The sequence below is a fragment of the Pyxicephalus adspersus genome, chromosome 9 (assembly GCF_032062135.1).
Source record: "Pyxicephalus adspersus chromosome 9, UCB_Pads_2.0, whole genome shotgun sequence".
In the NCBI taxonomy this organism is placed as follows: domain Eukaryota; kingdom Metazoa; phylum Chordata; class Amphibia; order Anura; family Pyxicephalidae; genus Pyxicephalus; species Pyxicephalus adspersus.
In genome coordinates, this window is record NC_092866.1 from 53,859,128 (window position 1) to 53,876,828 (window position 17,701).

The following is a 17,701-nucleotide window of genomic DNA, read 5'->3' on the forward strand; positions in this document are numbered from 1 at the left end:
AGCGCCATTCTGCTATATGGAGAGGAAAGAACGATGGGGGGGGGACCCCGCTGAGCTAACGCCCCTTCACTTTCGTTACGATCCTTGTTTGTGGATCTGCCAGGATAGATCCGTGAACGATAAGCGCTGTACACATGCCAGGTTATCATCGGATATCAGGCCTGAGGTGATTATCAGATGAGAATCATCGGACGTGTGTACGTAGCCTAAGGGTGACATTCACCATTGGCCTGGCCAGCATTGTAAGAAACATTCTTCCCATGGACCACCAGAATATTGTAACATAAATTGGAAAAATCAAAAACAGCAGGGGGTCCCTAAAATCTTATTTACAATGCAATACCATGCACTTGCCCGGGCTGCACCTCGTACAGGTTTTTTCTAATCTATAGTACATAGGAATATGGAGAAATTCATCATTTTACAAAAAGATAACATTGTCCTTGCAGTTTAGCGCAAAGGAATTGACAAGGATGCAGCATTTTCGGCAAGACCAATGTGTATGTTCTGTACTTGCTGAAAATGTTTATTGGCTAGAAAAATGAAAGGTAGCAGCCACCACATCTCTGGACTGATAATCTGCAATATATTACATTTTGGGTTTAGATATTCTTCACAGAGATTATAGCTTCCCTTTGTCCAATTCTGCATATGTCATTTCTTTTGGTTTAGGTTGTAGAAAGTGTCACTGTGACAAGCAGAATGCGCCCTTCAGTCAGTCATTTTGACTGATAGCACTGCTAACCTAGAGACAGAGCAGCGAGAAGACCCAATGAATAGTGGGAGATAGTTCGGTCTTATCTACTAATATACATCTACTTATCTACTATATTATCTACAATATAAGACTCACACAGATGTCCAATGGGCATGGGAGGAATTGACACTGGAGACAAACTTTTGTGATCCTTTCCAGTAACAGATGAATGCCATTCTGTTCTATGGAAAGTATAAGCAAAGTGGTACCATGCTGTGCTCCACTCTATAGGAAGGCACAGCGGTCATAGCCAACCAGTTATTCAACAATCTATCATGGCAGATTGATAAACGACTTCAGGGGACCACTGCACACATCAGATTTTTGCCCAACATGAGCATGACCCCTTGTTTTGAGCAAACAAACAGTAAAAAGATTATGATTTGTTTTCTTTTTACACACTATATATATATATATATATATATATATATATATATATATATATTACTATCTAGGTATTTCCTGTACATGCAAGGTCTAATGCATTGAAAACAAGGAAGAGAAGTGGGGCAGCCATTAGGATGCAATGGGCGGGGTAACTGAAGTGCGTCTCATTTTCCCACCGTTGCACCGTGGAAGAAGCCCTGCGCCAACATATTACGTAGCACTGTACAAAATCCATAGTCGTGTCACTAGCTGTCCCTCAAGCGGGCTCACAGTCCCTACCTCAGTAATGTCATTAACAGAATCTAAGATCAATTTTAGGGGAAACCAATTAACCTAACTGCATGTTTTTGAAAAGTGGGAGTACTCAGTGGAAACCCACAAAAACATGGGGAGAACCTGCAAACTCCATGCAGATAGTGTCCTGGCCGAGATTCAATACTGGAACCTAGTGCTGCAAAGTGCTAACCACTGAGCTGGAATATATATATATATATATATATATATCTATATATATATATATATATCTATATATATTTTTTTTTTTATATTATTTAAACCGGAATTGCACAGGCAGCATCACTGTTCTAAACCGTAGCAGCACAATATTCTATCCCTACCTTCAGCTATTGTAGATAAGATCAAGCAAATATTTCATCCCCTGAAGAAAAAAGAAAAAATGTGCTTACCCAAGCCCTACAGGGTTAAATCAATAAGGTCAAACTATATAATGAGAGGCAATTAAAATGATGGCATCATTGTACAGAGTGAAATAGTAATTATATGAATTAGGTAATTTCTGAAAATGCAGCCAACACCAGAGGAGAAGGAAAAAATGTCTACAGAAATGCAAGACCCAACAGGGTGGGTTTAATTGTATCACCTCACCTCCCCCTCAGGGAAAGCAATGCACACACAGGAAGTGTCAGCTAGGAGAATGGAAAAACCTGCAGAGAAATACCCCTTAAAATCCAGATAGAGGAAATATAGGATACACACCATCATAAAATGTGAAAAAGTATGTGCACCCCACATATTAAAGCAGGCAAACTGATTTTTTTCATATACAAATCAGGTGATATACTACCGTAAACTAAATACAAAAGGATTTGCTTTTTCAATCTCTTAACATTGTCATCATAAACACTTTATTATAACACAGAATTTATAGCTGACTTGATGAATGAAAGCTGTCCATACCCTGAAGAAGCAAAGCAGCCTAATATTTCCACCACCATACTTCACAGTCAGTATGTTCTTCTCCTCAACTAAATTTGCAGCCTTTTATACTGTAGAAATTTGTCTTTGGTGCCTGCATGTGAAAAGCAACGTGCTTAGGCCGACGTTTATTTGCCAATCAAAGCTTTTAGGTGGGGAAAAGACTTGTATTACTTAAAGCGTACCTAAACTCGACATTTTTACTTTACATAAAAGGGTAGACAATCCTTTTTACATAAAGAAAATTTTGTATTTATTTTTTTAAAAAAGGGTGCAGCACCTTCCCTTTCTGTCTTCATCTCCGCAAGGATCAAGACAGAATGGGAGCGAAAAGCCTCCTGGGCTTTCAGCTGCTCCTCTCCTCAGATTTTGGGCATTCGTAGAAGGAGGCCCTCCATTAATGGTAGAAAATAATTGCGGATCTTACACATGCACAGTGAGATCGGCAATCTTTTTCCCCCCATCTTCATCTACCGTCTATCTTCGTCTGCGCAGTGCGAGATCGGGTAACATATGAAAAAGAACCCAGAAGATGGCGGCACCTAACGTTTCCTCTGCGCCGGGCCGAAGGAAGATACCAGGACAACGTGGGACCCAATCAAAGAAACCTTCCAACGGATCTGCAGTAATAAAGGTAAGTGTATTTTTTTTATAATGACATCAGTTCTGTTTTAGCGCAGTAGCGCAGGTCTCCACAACAGCTCTTTTGCTTGGCTGCACTGTGTAAATCTCAGGTCTGCATAGACACATATACAGATCCTTTGGAAATGGAAACTGCACCCTTATATGCACACTGAATCTATTTAGTCTAAAGTTCACTTTTAAGACTGAAAACATAAAAGAAAAGATCTGTGAAAAAGAATTGTATATTGATATCAAGCACTGAATACCTTTTTAGGTGCACACCACATACCAACCCAAGGCTACACATGCTACAACTACCCATAGTAATTAATCAACTTTTATCTAGCAGACTCCAGCCACAACTGCATATTGATAAGTCAATCTGTCAGTATGGCAACAGACCAAAGTCAATATTGGTTCTATAAACAGCCCATACAAAAGCAATTACATTGCTGGTGGGAAATGAGACTACATGAGGCATGGAGAGATCATAAATCTTCAGTTATATTACAGCAGTGCTCTCCCCAGAATTTTTGGGTGGGAAGAAGCTGTAGGCGGGTGGTGGCCCCAGAATTGTAACTTTTCAGTAACCACACAAACAGCTGAATGGTTACTAAAATGTGCCGGTTGGTGTGCCCTGATAAAAGGGGCTGGGGAGAACACTTCTAAAAGGTACCTACCAGCAGCAGTATTCTCCCCAGAAATTTTTAGAGTGGGAAGATTATGTAGGTGGGTGGTGGCCCCTGTACTGTGACCCAACTTTACAGTAATCACCCAAAAACTGCCAATTGGTGCGCCTGACTTAAAGGAGCTGGGGAGAACACTGAACAATGTTCAGACAAAGCCTGACTGAGAACTGTTCACAGACCTAAAGGCCTTAGCTGATGCCGGACAGCCAAGACTGATCCAGGGAAGAATCGATTGTATTTAGTGATTCACAAAAGTTTTACCTACTAACACCAGAGCCTGCAGTACTCTCCATTCCCTATATACAAACATGTAAGTTCACCTATTGCAATCTAATGCATCACTACAGCTTTTATATTGTGCATGCACGGTTACCAGAAAAAGGCCAATAACTACGAGTAATAAACAACTCACTATAAATCAGATTTTACTGACCTCTTAGGGATGGACAATCAATAGAAGGCACTCTTTAGGACACCGGAATATTTTTCAGCTTGCTCAATTGTTCCTTTCCAAATAGAGAGTACTTGTGTTAATTTTATCAAAAATCGATTTTTACGTTAAAGGAAACCTTTAATAATTGCTAGCACAATTTTTCTTTTAATTAAAGTTCAACCTCTAAAACTGGCCATGGTTCAATCAAACAGAGGAAAGTGATGAGCTAGGAATTTTTTTTTCCCCCTTCAAGTTTATAAGATCTTCAAGTGAAACGTTAGAATACAACATATCACATTTTACAAAAAGAGCACTGGGGTTTAATTAGAGACATTGAAATCTTGCACAGAGACATACATAAGGAGAAGAGAAGGGGGAGGTTTATTTTCAGAGTCAGCAGGTTGCAGGATAACAGTTTGTCCAAGTGGCTTAAGGGCAGTTTCAGGAATTTTGCACGGCTCCTGCAGCCAGTACCTTGCCAGCCGCTTGGTCACTTGTGCCGCAGTGTTGGTTTTTAAAGAACCAGTGTCTGCACATTGATAACTGGTGGCAGTGAGCAGTATTAGTACCGCTTACTGCTACCCCTATTTATTCTCCGTGGAGCTGCCACCTTAGCGTCTCCTAAGAGGCAGCGGTTCCCCAGCGTGAGAAAACGGTAAAACACAATGCAACTTCATGGCTGGGCAAAGCCTAAACAACACAAAATATTAATATATTATATATTCCTAACCACAATAAAAATTGTAAATATACGTTCTAACTATAGCTAACAAAAATATGTACAAAACCCACTCTAAAATTCCCTTAAAAGCACTCATGCATGGAAAGCAACGCACTTAAAATTCCTCACCAAGGGAAGCCACTGAATGAGCTGCAAATTAAAAGGGAAACCAAGCGGTGATAAATAACGAGTTTATATTGGCTAGTCAGTACTTCATGACAATTCTCAATCAAGGACAGGGACTGTAATGATCTCTCTGATTGAATTGAGGACATTAATTGCATGTACAGGGCTTACCGATATTTGTCAAACAAAACAAGCCACTTCAGATGACACGTCTTCTGGAGCACACACGGGGAGAGTGAAACATTCACATATATCCGGAGGGCCAATCAAATATATTCTGCTTTACTGACTGCTGTGTGGTGACAAAAATGGCAGAATGAGCATTACAGAGCAACGAGAGGTCATCTGCCCCTTGAAATGACAATGTGCAATCTAAATGAAAAAAATATACAGCAAATATTAATATCTTGTTGCATTGAATGAATGAGCTGCGGGAGAGATTTAGGACTTTTGGTGCTTTTATAAATGCAGCAACCCTTGGTCTTACACTTTTACTTTTTATTACTGTTATTATTAATAAACAGGATTTATATATTTACATATTACACAGTGCTGTACAATAAATAGGGGTTGCAAATGATAAATACAGACAGTGAAACAAGAGTTTTACTTACATTCATGATCTGTGCAGCTCTACCAAGCCAAGGTACTGTTAAAGAAAGAACAGGAAGAAAATTGGTTTTGTGCGGTAAATCAAAGATTATATTGTAAATAAATAGTCACATGAAATATTATTTTCATATGTAGTAGTGACATATAATGTAGATTATTATTTCTAGCAGCTAAATCAAGCTAATTGGTGGAATATCTCATGACTTTGAATGGGAATGACCAAGCAAGTATTATATGTCACTACTGCATATGAAAATGTAATTTCATGTGACTATTTAATTTCAATATATTCTTTGATTTGCCGCACAAAAAAGCAGGGTATTTTTTGCATAAGGGATAGACAGTGTCCCTTTTGCAAAAAAACAAACTTATCTGTGTGTTCAAGATGTTTTCTTTAATGTACATTAAGCAGTGCATGCATGGCTCAATATGCAATGCTGACATACCCAAGAGGCTGCTGGGAATTAAACACCTCCCATGCGCAGGAGTTACGTCGTCCCTACCTGGCCAATCAAGATGACTGAAGATCCTGAACCTTAAATACAACTAGATAAAGGTGGAAGGCCTGGGATGGAGCAAGGAGAGGCAAAAGTGTACCTGAACAAATTCCAAACAGGCAGGCAAGTTTATCTATTAGATTGTAAGCTCTTCGGGGCAGGGTCCTCTCCTCCTCCTGTGTCACTGTCAGTATCTGTCTGTCATTTACAAACCCAATTTATTGAACAGCGCTGCACAATATGTTGGCACTATATAAATACTGTTTTGTAATAATAATTGTATTGCAGAAGGGACATCATCTGCCCCTTCTGCGAAAAAAGAACCAGCCGGCTTGCAGTTTTTTAGTTCTCCTTAAAAACTCACTAACCCAGAATAAGTCTGTAGCTTGGGTGTTCAGTTGTCACATAACTTTATCTGCAAGTTTGTACCTACTAAAACAAAAAGATCAGCTTTACAATTTGTCTTTGATTTATTAAAATGTTGAAGCTTTTATAACACTTTACCTCTTGGATTAAAATATAAGGTAGTGTTCCTTAACAGGTTTCCTCCAGAGGTTTCTTTGTGATTCTCAGGGCAGTTTATTTGATACCAACGATCTTTGTGGCTATCTGAGAGGGTGGCATTCTTCCCACTGGCCAGCAATATAGAATGCATTCGCTCCACTGACCACCACACTAATATACTGTAAGCTGTGGATATAGTGATTATAGGGGGGTTCTCTGCAGAACCTGAAAGTTATTTTAAGGATTCCCCCCCATGTTAAATAGGTTGGGAAACCCTGCTTTAATGTAACAATAAAAGGGAGATTGAGAAAGATGGGACCAAGCTTTAGGCTAGATATACGTTAGATGATTCTCATATGATGTTCACTTCTGATATCGGACTAGAATCTTGTGTGTGTATAGTGCTCGTCGTTCAAACGGACGTGGAACAATCGTAATGAAAGTGAAGGGGAGAGAGCGCAGCACTGCGCCGCTTACTCATTGTCTCCCTACCCTATCCATGGAATAGAATGGTGCTGTATGTACAGCGCTTGTTCATGCATTTGTTCGTTTGAAAGGATTGTGAAAGATCTTTTCTAAGGACAGTTATTGCATGTGTGTACCCAGCCTTACTTTCATTACTTTCCGCTGCACATATCTCTGGATCTGCTGATTATTTTGAAATTTCTTTTCATCATATGCCCAGTGTGAATTCTCAGGTTTGCTTTACAAGATAAAACTCAAAAGGCCAGTAGTCCACACACACTGATCAATAAAAATGGATGCAATTTCTGTTTACTAGATAACAAATCTCAACAAGGTGTGCTATTGCACCAGCAAAGCTTTATCTGACATCATGTGACAAGTGGAGGGGGAGATTGGCAGAATTTGCAGGTTATATCCACACAATTAACTACAAAAAAATAACCTCGCAAAGGCCTGCCAGATTGGACTTTAACCTTCTGTGGCTGATAAACAGATAACAAAAGAGGAACTCCGACCACACAGCTAAATACCCAGCACACAGAAATGGTTTAACCTGCAAAAAGAAATCCGTATAGTTTTATAAACACTCACGATATTGTTTTTTTTACACTGTAAAGAAAAAATAATTTATACTTAATAAAAATTCACCCATAATGGCTATTCCCAATATTAATCCAAAGAGCAGACTGTAAGCAGAGGGGGACACAGGAAGCACAGACATGGAAGCTCTAAATAATGGTGATATCCTGATTATATAAAATAAAGGGGGGGGTGATTTATATCACAAAAGTTGCACAACACATTAAATAAACCTTGCTCCCATACACCATTTTTTACTAAAAAGCATGCAATTACTCTGAAAATCATCCTGCAGCCATTTTAGAACAAAGAGCGCACTGATACAAGTCGTGCTTCCAGCGCAGGAGTCGCACAGTTTCCCAGGCTGGATGGCGGCGAGATTAGACTTGAGAAAGAGAACAGGAGATTAGGCCAAGTTATTTGGCACGGACACTAATCTTTGTTCACCGTTTTCCTCTTCATCCGTCTGCCTGGTAATCCTTCATAATACTAATAACCGGATGTTCTGCGTATGCAGGTGGATTCCAGAGCCGCAGCAACATTTCACAAACATCTGGCTTGATAATAAAGCATTTAAGCCAATCTACGGCTCGATGTTTGTAAATTAAATGGAGAATTAGGGCCTTTGGTCTGAACCTTGGAGAAAGGTCAGTGAGGAATTGTCTATAGCTGCCAATCAAATCTGAGTACTCATTTTTTCTAGATCAGTTGATACGAGGAACTTGAGCACCTTGCCGTTTGCCATGGGCAACTTTTCCTCCATTTTCTTTGAAGGCATCAAAATGCAGCACAATTCTAAGACAACACAACACAAGAGGGTCATCAATTTAGGGTTTATGTACAAAGGATTCATACTTAGTAGGACCTGAAAGCAAAAAGTGAAGAAGCCGTACCCTAAAAAATGTGTAATATTATCCTGAATAATAGTGTACTTGTTTTTATTGGAGTGGGCAGGTACTCCTGTGTCTAAAGCCTCCACAGAGATCTAAGGCTGGGTACACACGTGCAATAATTGTCGTTGGAAATGAATGAATAACAATGGATTGTCCGATAATCGTTAACAAAAAAAAAGGAAACAATGACTGGCCAACGACGTCGATAAATGAGGAATGTCGCTAGAAATTAACAACCGTCCCGGTGGATCTGGTTGGGCGACAATCATCCACTATTTATTGTGTGTACGGTTGTTCAGTGATCATGGATGGTTCTGCAGTACACTGTCTCTGGTACACATCACTTCCTGCATCGTTCAAACAATCGAATTTAGTGTGTGTACATTACTGTTGGATTATTTTTTTCTAAAAAATAATCGTGAATAATCGTTGATCGGTTGTTAATTTCCAACAATAAATATTGCACAAGTGTATGTAGCCTAAGGCACTGCTGTCTCTTTCTCATTATCTGATAAGATTTGGAGATGGATTTGCTGATGACACTATTGTTTTGCTGACCATTACTCTACCAAGATGGCTGCCACAGACAAGGCATGGTAAGATCCTTTGCAGGGAGACCCACAGGCCATACTCATGACCAGGTCCTTTGACCTCTGTCTGCCTTTTGTTGCTCAGCTCCCAAAATTCCTCTTTGAAAGCTGAAAGCCATATGCATTTGCTTTGACTCACATCTGAGCTGCTCCAACTTGCCTTGTGGGTGCCTATTTAAGTTGCTTCCAAGTTATTTTGAGCTGCTTCGCTGTGCTTCTGGATCGACATGGATTAAAGAAATTAAAAGTAAATCAAAAGCAGACAAATTCTGGTAGACAATAGTCACATCACTCCGGAAACCCCCCCTGAATTTACACACCTGCCATGGTTTCACAAATTTTCAATTTGCAATGATACGGTAAACCAAACCGAAAAAGTGGAAACATCAAAATTCTACATTGGTAGAAACTATGGAAGTGAGAACACCATAGGGAGGGTGCTGCACCTATAACTAAAATATTACTACTAGATGGACTGGTCCTTTAAATACCCATTCCATATCCATTTAAAGAAAACCTGTAGTAAGAGAAATATGCAGAATGCCACTGCTGACCCCCTGATAATTATAGTCGCCTTGTAGTCACAATGATTTCCTATGACATAGTCACTGAAATGGAGCAAAGTAAATATAGAAGTTCTGACCACATTTCTTAGGAGGTATAGAAAGAAATGGCAGCCATGCTATAGCATTTTCACAAGCCTAATGGGAGCCTTCATTTTTCTCACTACAAGTGTCCTGTGCCAGTCCTTAGTACAGCTTTATAGCCTTAAACTAGAAAGCCACTAAACCATGAAAAATGTACCCATTTGTTTTTTTACTTTAACAGTTATGAGATAGATTATAAGCTCTTCAGAGCAGGGTCCTCTCCTCCTCCTGTGTCACTGTCTGTATGTCTGTCTGTAATTTGCAACCCCTATTTAACGTACGGCGCTGCGTAATATGTTAATATAAACCCTGTTTAATAATAATAATGGGGCATTTGGAGCAATTCCAATCCCAATGTATGCCACAGATACCAGAACGCAACTCATAGTAGCTGCTCTATACACAAGATGCAGCAACAGAACCAACAATATAGTTTAGTTTTACTTTAAAAAAGTTATTTAGTTTCCTACATCCCTTCTTCGGCTTTATATCTTCAGTGCAGTGACAGTTCCTATTTCAGTCTTGACAGGTTTCTAATAATGACAGGTCCACTGTAACTGTTCACTGCCTAAAATACACACGACAACATAGTGCTAGAAGTCAGCCACCAAAGTACACACAGCTTGCTAAATATTTGCTCTGATCAGCAGCGAGTCATTACGGTACAAGCTGCAGGGGATTTTGCGGTCACCTGCGCGTCGCAGGCACAAACCATTATCTCTGGCAGCTGTGCTCACACTGCACAATAGTCAAAGGTTAAAGCTGATGTGTCAAATATACGTGAGGCCTGATCAATACCAGGATATCACCCGATATGAAAATGACGCCAAACCCGCTAATACAGCGCAACACACTGTAATTGGTTTAGGATGACATCAAGTATCCCATAGCAGCAAAGTGTCATCAAGCAGTTGGATTTTATAGAATGTGTATGTATGTGAATTGTACATTAATGCTTACCTCTTCTGACACATTGGCCCTGATTTATTAAAGCTCTCTAAGGCTGGAAAGGATACACTTTCATCAGTGAAGCTGGGTGGGAACCTGCAAACTCCATGCAGATAGTGTCCTGGCCGAGATTAGAACCTGGGACCCAGTGCTGCAAAGGACAGAGTGCTAACCAACAGCGCTGTCTAGAAAGTCTGTCACCGGCAGGATCACCAGCCTTGCAAAAAGAAAGTAATATGGCCACTGCATTAGGAGTGACTAGTAAGCTGTAATATTTTATCATTTGTGAGTGCAGATATGTTTTAAGACTCTGGTTGTACAGACCGCCCAGTATTTTTAGGTGCATTATAAGCACAAAATTATAGGACCACACTCCATGAATCTAAATCCACTCACACCTTTCATCGCAGTTCTCCAGCAACTGTCATCCTCAGGGATAGAAAGACAGATGGTCTGGGAGTCTGACCTCACATCCCATGGCCACCAGGAAAATCCAGGGATATACATAGAGGTGCCCAAATATACCTCTCTGTGGTCGCTGATCTCCGAACTTCTCACTTGAGAATCTGCAGAAAGCTATACGATAGCATGGGCAGGAATTGGGTTACACAGTGCTGTCCAGCGAGGAACTCCGGCCATACATCCCTGAACTGTACATCCGGCATCTTCAGGACTAAGTGACATCAGGCTTATTTCTAGAATGTTTAAAGAGTAAATATAAAGCACAACCTTTAAAGATAATTAGGAATTACAAGAATTTAACCATACCAGATTTTAGTTTTAAACAATTTTATTTTATGGCCCACCGTTGCAATTGATTATTTATTGCTCACAGCCATATTATAATGAAGCTGCCAGCAATAATCGTTTCTTTTCTCTTTTGCGTTGGCGATCAGCTGTCTAGCTATCTTTGGATGACAACTAAACTAAAGATCTTTGCAGTAGGTGATGAATGTCTTGTAATGATACGATTTACAAGTGACTGGACCAAAGATATTAACGTACTGCAATAATTATTCTACTTATACAGCAGGACATTACTGTATTTGTTTGAAACTAATTGTTTATTACATTTAACATTGCCATGAAAACCCCGCTTTGTTTCTCTCCATTTTGTCTGTTAATTATTGTTGGCAATCATTATGGAACCAGTCATTTGATCACTAAATAAAGCGATTTTATTTTTGTACTTGGTAAAAATGTTACTATCAATAAGGATAAGAATTCTTAACTGATTTATATTGTGGTAGATCTTCAATAGCCCCATTTATTTGATGCCAAATTATAGAATAATTTGTCTTTTTAGTGGTGTATACCACAATAGGAGCTTGTCTTAATCCCAGGCACTGTTGTTTTCCTATTCAATTTTATGGATAGAGAAGGATATTCTGGAAAACACAAAAGGTGGACAGGAACAGAGACAGAAGTACAGCAGGGAAGAAGTCTCACTGTTGGAAAAATCGACAGCCTCGTACAGATGTCTAATGGATGTCAGATGACTGTTCATCTGTATCTGAAAACAATCATGAACAGATCGGTTCTAGATACAGGCGAGCACTGTACACAGCACCATTCTGTTTTATGGGGTAGAGAGGGGGAGGACAAGCAACCAGCAAGTGGCACCCTGCTGTGCTCTCCTTCATAAAAATGCACAGTGGTCGTTTATCAATTGACATCAGGGACCGTTGATGGGTTTTCACTCAAATGGTGATAATTTTCTGATGTGTGTACATAGCTTTGAACATATTTGATCCTAATGGTTTTGCAAAAAGTTCCTGTTAGGTCAGGTTCATAACGGACTCCTCAATGTACGATTTGCGTGGCTCCCAGCTGCTGAGAAATCACTCATGCAGGAACCAGCATCTGCACATTTGATGGCAGGTGGCAGCGAGTAGATACATGTAAAGTGTTCTCCCCAGACCCTTTTATGTTGGCGCACCACCCAGCACTTTTCAGTATCCACCTGGCTGTTTTTGGATGGTTACTGATGAGTTGGGTCACAATTCAGGGGCTGCCACCCACCTACAGCTTCTTCCCAACAGGGTTACTGATGTAGCATATCCTCAAGCAGCAGCGTTTTCTGGTGTGATGAAGCTGTAAATGCACGGCAACCTCACATTGCAAATTAGCCCTCCTGCTGACCCTCTGGCTTCAAAATTTTTGAAAACACCCAGAACAAGTCTGCAAAATCAGCACAAAGTCTAAAGTCTGTATGCTTACTCCAGTGGGCAACAAACTCATTATCCAGTAATCTCTCAGAACAAGGAAGTCTTTGTTTTACCTACTTCTTTTATGGGGGTGACAACACTTTATCCCAGGATTAAACAATCTTTAAGTAGCTTGTAAGGCAAGGTGCACATGGAGAGGGCTCTTCACAAAGTACAAAGGTTTCCCAGCACAAAAAATACATTGTTTCAACTATTTGCATTAAACAGAGGTTTTAGTTACATTTGCAAACATATGTGGTGGCTCAGAGGTTAGCACTCTGGCCTAAGTAGCACTGGATCCTGGTTCATATCTGGGCCAGGACACTATCTGCATAGAGTTTGCAGGTTCTACTTGTGTTTGTGTGGGTTTCCTTCGGGTACTCCAGTGTCCTCCCACATTCCAAAAACATGCAGCTAGGTTAATTGGCCCCAAAATTTGGCCTAGACTAGGGGTGCCAAACTCAAATACACAGTGGGCCAAAAAAACTTTCGCAAAGTCGCGGGCCAACCTTGCAATTTTTTTAAAAAAATTTAAATCCGCCTGCACTAAACTTGAAGCCCCTGTAACTCCAAAAGCCTCCTGGTACCTGCCAGGCGTAGCTGAGGAGGAGTGCTGGAAATGCCGGACGCATCCAATGCGGGGCCAAATTTTATGAGTGGCTCACCACTGGAACTTACTCTTCAATGAAACAGCACCGCTACTACAATTCCCTGCGTCTATAAAACAGTGCAATGCGGGACCACGCATAGGCAGAGAGGCCGCTGGTCTATAGACGCGAAAATTGTAGTAGTGGCGCTATTTCAATGCAGCAGCGGGCCAGCTGCAGTTCATATTTAGGATTCCTTCGGGGACCAAAAAAAAAAAAAGGATGTTGTGGGCCAGAGTTTGACACCCCTGCCTTAGACTGTATTAATGACATGTCTATGGTGAAGACATTTGATTGTAATTTGAGTGACAGCTAGTGCCAGAAATATAAAGGCATGTCTTGCTCAGTGTTTAACCCAGAAATTTGTTTAAGCTGGGTGGAAAGAAGCTGGAGGCGGGTGGCAGCCCCTGTATTGTGACCCAACTCTTCAGTAACCAACCAAAAACTGCAGGGTAATAAGCCCAGCTAAAAGAGGTGGTCCACAGGAGGTCCACCGTTAGGCCATGCATGTGCATGTAGACAGGAAGTACGGTAATTATCTTATTATTATTAAATAGTATTTATATAGTGCCATCATATTACGCAGCGCTGTAATATGATGTCCATAGTCATGTCACTAATTGTCCCACAAAGGAGCTCACAATCTAATGTCCCTACCATAGTCATATGTCAATAATGTAGTCTAAGGTCAATTTTTTTTTTTTAGGGAGAAGCCAATTAACCTCACTGCATGTTTTTGGGATGTGGGAGGAAACCGGAGTACCTGGAGGAAACCCACGCAGACACGGGGAGAACCTTCAAACTCCATGCAGATAATGTCCTGGCTGGGAATCAAACCTGGGACCTAGCGCTGCAAAGGCCGGAGTGCTAACCCCTGAGCAACCGTGCTGGTGAAGAAGATCAGCAGTGATGAGATGTAAAAAAGCCAAAAAACAGTATTACAAAAAGAAAACAAACATCAATTGTTATCACAGCATTCGTCTTCTGAATATCATTCAGGTATTATTTAGATACACTTTAAAGCAGAATTCCAGCTCATTAAAAACTCAGATAAAAAGCAGCTCAAATCCAGAGCTATCATCTGCAGTACTTCTTTTCTGCCACTAGGCGTCCTTGTTTTTCTGAAATGAATGACAACCAGCATTATTCAACCTATTCCCTTATAGAACAGGCTGTCATGGACCCTGCCACTTAGGGGGCATAACAGCCATACATATCTGCTTTGAAAATAGCAGCTAACAGGTTGTCAAACAAATGTACCTAAACAACAAAAAATGTATTTTCTGTAGATTTGGGTCCATGTACGTCCATTTTGCTAGCAGCAATTTCTAATAAAGTTTTTTTTTTTTCAATCTACTGGTAGATAGTACACCAACATTATTTCTAAAAAAAAATGGACAAAGGAAGTTTTCTTTTTCTATACAAACCACAAATTAACTATTTCACTTAGAATTTGCCACCGGAGTGCAAGGGCCACACAAGCTAAGAAAAGCCACGGAAACCACAGGACATCTGCAAATAGAACATCCTCCATGCAGGCGCCAGATTGTAAGCTTCACAGACATGAGTAAGAGTATTGTGTGTGTGCCCTGCCAATGGCAATCTGCTCTTCTCTGTCACCTGTCATCTTCCAAGCCAACAGCCTTAAAAATATCACACTGCATTACCAGTGAATCAGTAAGCGACATTATTTCAGTATTAGTGAGATCACACAACATTGAGAAACGAATAATGACGGCTAAATATAACGGTGTGACTTCTCATGAATACGTGTGAGCTCATAGATTGGGAGGAACTACAAATCCCAGCAAGCACAATCAAAACATATCCCTTAAAGGACTCCAGACGAGCAGAATGAAAGCTGCCATTGCAACCTTATAACCTGAAAATGTTAATAATCTGGCTGTCTCTGGAGTCATTTTTTGTGTGAACAAGGACAAATGATGGAGTCGCTGGATGTAATGCAGACACCCAGAGGTTTATTATAGAATATACCTGGCGCATGTTTGCTGTAGTGATTTTATAAAATTAAACTCTCAAGTTGTCTGAATTACCTCCATCAACGCCAGAGCTTTTTTTTTTTTGAATGACGCAATACTGGCAAATGTCCATGTGTAGCAAAGAGTTCTGGCCAATGCCCATGTGTAGCAAAGTACACTGGCCAATCACCATGCAGCTATTGTTGTCATATACCTTATGCTTTTATATCACACATTGCATGCTCATTGCTGATCAGTGAAGTCGGGATTCCCGATGTCAATATTCCAGTTGTAGAAAGTATCGAAGACATCGGATCTGCCTGACCGCCAGGCACCCAACATCTCACCACAGGCAGTTTGAGTATACAGAAGGACATGCACTGCAAAATATTTATAATAGAGGTTAAATATGAAAAAAATCAAAGCTGATCTGTTCTATATATCGCTTGAGTATCGATTGGGAACGCACTTTCTCTAACAGCTATGCTGGTTGTCATTGTAAATATCAGGGGGGTGCTATTACATTGAGATCTGACAACAGGGGAATTCCTCAAACTTCTTGTTGTGTCACAGTAACAGGAAGTGAAGGGAAAGCTCCTCTGTGGGACAAACACAACAATAAACCTCACAGCTCAGCCACAGGTACACTTTAATAACTGAACTCCAATAAAAGCAATGATGTAATAAAACATTGGCAGCACATGAAGATTGGGGGAAAATAAATGCACATTAAGGATTTCCAGATGTATGAAGTGGAGAGTTTTTTTCTTTTGGATTACCGGCACCAGCGGTCTGCAGGATTCACGTTTGCATTTTAAAAGAGTGGCAGATAATTGTGATTTACTGTGCGGGGGATGAATTGAGTGGGAAGCGGAATTTAATTTGCCAATCCAAAATTATTCAGCATGCAATTAAATCTCTCGTACTGCTGACCACGGCAAATTATTCAGAGCCGGTTAGAGCTATTAAATAGAGTACAGGAAGAGGAACAAAACCGAATTATAGAAAGGTGGGGAGCAGGTGACCACACAAAGGGGGGGGGGGGGATCTATGTGACACCAATATTCTTCTAAGTATTTCTGCCATCATGTAGAGGGACCCCCCTGCCACCATGATAATAGAAGCAATCTTAGATATTGTGTGCCATCAGATTTCTCCATAGACATTCTGACCCCGCTGATATATTCTGCCATGATATGAACTCCTAAGTACCACCGGATCCTCAGATTCTTCAGTACACTGTACACACACATATATATATATATATATATATATATATATATATATATACCGTGTCTATCCTAATACAATCTGTGTACGACCCTACTGTGTTTCTACACATTGTACCCCAATACACGGCTCATTATTGTTTGCTGCATTCCAATACACTGAGGGTCATATGGTGCTCATTATTGTCCCCTGGATACGTTTATATCATGCAGCCCTGTATCCATCTCTATAATCCTCATCCTGAAATTCAACATTCCCAGTATATCTCCCAAACCCTACATGACATAATTTATACTATACCACAAACAAGACACCCCATTATACCTACCCTATATACTGCCCCTGATAAACCAGCCCCATATATCTCATATACTGCCCAGTGTGCTCCCCAGCCCCTTTTAGCCGGGTGCACTACCTGGCTGTTTTAGAGTGGTTACTAAACTATTGGGTACAATATAGGGGCTGCCACCCGCCTAAAGCTTTGAAACATTTCTGGGGAGAATACTCTATATACCCCCATACAATAAATCATATACAGCAGCCCACCCTATATACTGCCACTAAAAAAAAAAAAAAAGCCCATTATACCTCATATACCCCCCCCCCCCCCATAAACTATACCCCATATGTTAGAAATTTTATCCCCTGATAAACCACCTCAATATACTGCCCCCCAATATATCACCCTCTATGATTACACCCAATACACTCCACAATATACCAGTTCCATTTACTATAACTCATGTACTTTGCCCCCCCCCCCAAATACCACCCTCTTCTATTAAACCTAATATACTGCCCCCCCCATATACAACACCCCAGTATACTATTCCCCATAAACTGTCCCCTTATATGTTATACTGCCCCTCAATATACCACCCCCATATACTATACCTGATATACTGCCCCTCATTATACCACCCCCATATACTATACCTGATATACTGCCCC

At 40.4% G+C, this 17,701-nt stretch overlaps 1 protein-coding gene across 4 annotated transcripts in view; it reads right to left on the reverse strand.

The window, feature by feature from the left end:
• Window positions 1-17,701, reverse strand: part of LARGE2 (LARGE xylosyl- and glucuronyltransferase 2) — a 54,182-nt gene that overhangs the window by 35,453 nt on the left and 1,028 nt on the right. The window contains exons 2-4 of one of the 4 annotated variants that reach the window (XM_072422045.1): window positions 5,567-5,601; window positions 5,124-5,244; window positions 4,106-4,178 (exon numbers count right to left, since the gene is read on the reverse strand). The exons of 1 other annotated variant lie outside the window; for it this stretch is intronic. The gene's annotated coding sequence lies outside the window, so the exon portion shown is untranslated. Of the gene's footprint in view, window positions 1-4,105; window positions 4,179-5,123; window positions 5,245-5,566; window positions 5,602-15,734; window positions 15,892-17,701 lie in introns of those variants that run through there. 2 more of the 4 variants (XM_072422046.1, XM_072422049.1) reach the window with 2 other exon arrangements.